At 39.1% G+C, this 3,256-nt stretch overlaps 1 pseudogene; it reads right to left on the bottom strand.

The window, feature by feature from the left end:
* Positions 1–235: 235 nt before the first annotated feature.
* On the bottom strand, positions 236–351 carry LOC111741413 (annotated as a pseudogene).
* Positions 352–3,256: the final 2,905 nt, after the last annotated feature.

Below are 3,256 nucleotides of genomic sequence, written 5' to 3'. Positions count from 1 at the left end.
TTTCTATAATAAACATGTATTATTTTAATTATGTTTAAAATGAGAGTATTTTTTAAGTCTTGAAAACTTTGTAGCTCATCGCTCTATTATTTGGAGTGACAGTGGGGGGTTCGGAGGGGGTGGATAAGTAGAGATAAAAACCACCTTTTTTTTTTAGGTGAGGCAACCTTTGGTGGACCTCACAGATTGCAAGGACCTTGTCAGCTTACGATCTCTTATTTTTTTTTATTTTTTACGCCTACAACACCTGATCTTCCTAGGTCTCCCATCCAAGTACTAACCAGGCCCGATCCTGCTTAGCTTCCGAGATCAGATGGGATTGGGCTTGTTCAGGGTGACATGGCCTTAGACAAACACCTTTCGAAAATATTAAAGAGACTTGGAAGGAGGAGCTAGCCCAAAAGGAGGCACATTCTCTTCCTCTCAATAGTTGAGATCACAGCTATAGCAGTTTTTCCTTCTCTTTCATGCATTATTTTTTTCTCATATTGCCTTAAACAAATATACAAACAAAAATAGTTATTTTACCAGCAAAAATGGGTTTATTTGGGAACAGCAAAGAATTTCAATTTGGGACATGCAAGCTATAGCAAAACCATAGGCAGGTCTGGAGAGCAAAGGCGAGGAACTTTTTTTACAGAAGAAAGGGAGGAACTGGGAGGGACTGTTACAAAGAATCCATTGAAGAAAACCAGCAGTTTGAAATATAGTGGCTTTTCTTTGGCTGAGTTGTGACAGTCTCTCATTGGTTGAATTGTTGCTGATCAAGGAGAAAATCTTCTTTCCTCCTGCTGGGGTAGTAAAGTAGGAAACATCTTCGCCTTGGAGATGCAAGGCACCTCACTCTCTTCTTGTTTGGGATAGTTGACAAGTGGTAGGGCATGAGAGCTCAACCACTTTGGCCAGGTTTCGTCTAGTTTTAAATTTTTACACTTGTACTAGCTTTATCCATCATCATATAAACATTGTTATTTCTCTCATCAAAATCTCTGTTGATCCCATAATCTCCTCCAACTACCACCCTATTTTTCTTCTCCCTTTGTCACAAAATTCCTTGAAAAAGTCACCTATGCTCACCGTCTCCGACCATCTGTCTCCCCATTCTCTTGAACCCACCTGATGAGGCATTTCCCATTCTGAAGCTGCTCCTATTAAGATCCCCAGTGATCTTTACTTTGCCAGGTCTGATTATCAGCCATATTGTAGTCGCTCTATTCATAACATTGACCAAGGTGACTACTATCTTCTCCTTGAAGCACTCCCTTTATCTGCCTTCCAATATACCACATTCTCATGGTTTTTCTCTTATCTCATTTGCTGCTTTTTTTCAGCCTCTTTTGCTGGTTCTACCTCATCCTCCTGGCCAAGACTTTGTTATGCTGGAATATCTTGTGGCTCTGTTCTTGGACCTCTTCTCTTTCCTATTCACACTCATTTTCCTAGTGGTCTCATCAAATCTCATAGTTTTTAGTACCATCTCTATACTGTTACCTCCCAAACCTATATCTCCATCCCTAGCTTCCCTTCTGAAATGCAGGCTTATAGATCCACCAACCCACTCAGCATCTTTACTTGGATGTCTAACTTAACATGTCAAAAAATAAGTTTCTGTTCTTAGCTGTTAAATATGCTTCTCTTCAGCCTTCACATCAAATAATGATAACTGCATTCTTCTGATTGCTCAGGATTAAAATCTTGGTGTTATCCTCAATTCCTCTCTTTTTCTGTTATTGCATATCCAATCTAAGGATCATATGATATTCATATCATATGTCAATTAAAATCTTGGTGTTATCCTCAATTCCTCTCTTTTTCTGTTATTGCATATCCAATCTAAGGATCATATGATATTCATATCATATGTCATTCATATGATATCCTTTCATACAGGTGGGGATTGCTAATCTGGCTCTCTTATCTTCCAAGCCTGAAAGCATTCAGTTCCCTCTTTTTCTACTTTACCCAATGAGCAAGAAGTGCATACTGAAAGCCAGCTGTGCACAAAATGGGGCTAGCTATTTTAAGGAATATAAGAGAAATGTAAAGTACTTTTCCTGCAATCCAGAGGCTTCTCACTATCAGCTGGCAAAGGTTGCTTTTCAAATTTCAGATCACAGTGCTATTGCCCACTCAACACTCTCCAGTGCCTTTCCACAACACAGGAGTTTAAGGATCTCCTATGATGTGAATATAGACAAATGATGTGACCTTGGGCAGGTTACTAATCTTTATGAGCCTTAGTGTCCTCATCTATGAAATATGATAATATTATTAACCTCATGGGGTATTTCTGAAGATTAAAAGAGTTAGTGTATGTGTAGAAACTAAGACGGCTTTGGAAAGAAAACACAGAATGCACAATTTAATGTGGTTTAAGGAGAAAGGGAGAATTTGTTGATTTATATGATTGAAAAATCCAGGGAGGTATGCTAATTATAGGATTAGCTTGATCCAGAGGCTCAAATGCTGTCACCAGAACTTGATCTTTCTCTATGTCTAATTCTACTCTTAATTGATGGCTTTGTTTAAGGCTCCACATGGTGGCAAAATGGCAGCCAAGAAGCACAAACCCCATTCTATGCCCCAGTCTAACATTTGAATGAGAGTCCTGACTCTGACACTCATTGGTCTGAAGATGGTCAAATGCCCATCCTTAAACTTATTACTTGGCCAGGGAATGGGACATGTTAATTGGCTTGATCCTGGGTCACGGCCACCCTTGGAACTAAGGAGGGGTCTACTCTACCCAAATATAAAATAATATGTCTACTACAGTATGTAAAACCCTTAGCACAGTGACTGAAATATCACCATCACTACCTTTCTTATAGGGATTAAATTTCTGTCTTGGGTATCTTAAACAAACATAACTCAATATTGTTATTAAATAAGAGTCTTTCTAGTGCTGAATTAAGAGAAGTTTTATCTATATCAGACATTTGTTATCTGTAGCTCCCAAAAACATCTTGAACACTCTTTCTACACTTTGATAGCTCCCCATATTATGGGTCTTGCCTACACAACCCATCCCCCAACACAACCACGGTTCAGTTTCTTACAGTCCTATACACCATGACAGATTCTGATTTGGAAGTGAGTTATGGAAATAAGAGGGGAATGGGATATCTGTTTTGCTGTTCCAGATGGTGGGAACCATCTGGTTAGTCCTAGAGAAGGCATCACCCTTCTCAGGCCAATTCTCTAGGATGGCTTTAGGTATTGTTTCAAGAGTATCAAGAGGAGAAATTATTCCTCT

Source organism: Pteropus vampyrus, unplaced genomic scaffold, assembly GCF_000151845.1.
Source record: "Pteropus vampyrus isolate Shadow unplaced genomic scaffold, Pvam_2.0 Scaffold77, whole genome shotgun sequence".
In the NCBI taxonomy this organism is placed as follows: domain Eukaryota; kingdom Metazoa; phylum Chordata; class Mammalia; order Chiroptera; family Pteropodidae; genus Pteropus; species Pteropus vampyrus.
The sequence above is the reverse complement of the archived record's forward strand: the minus strand, read 5'-3'. Positions and strand labels throughout refer to the sequence as shown.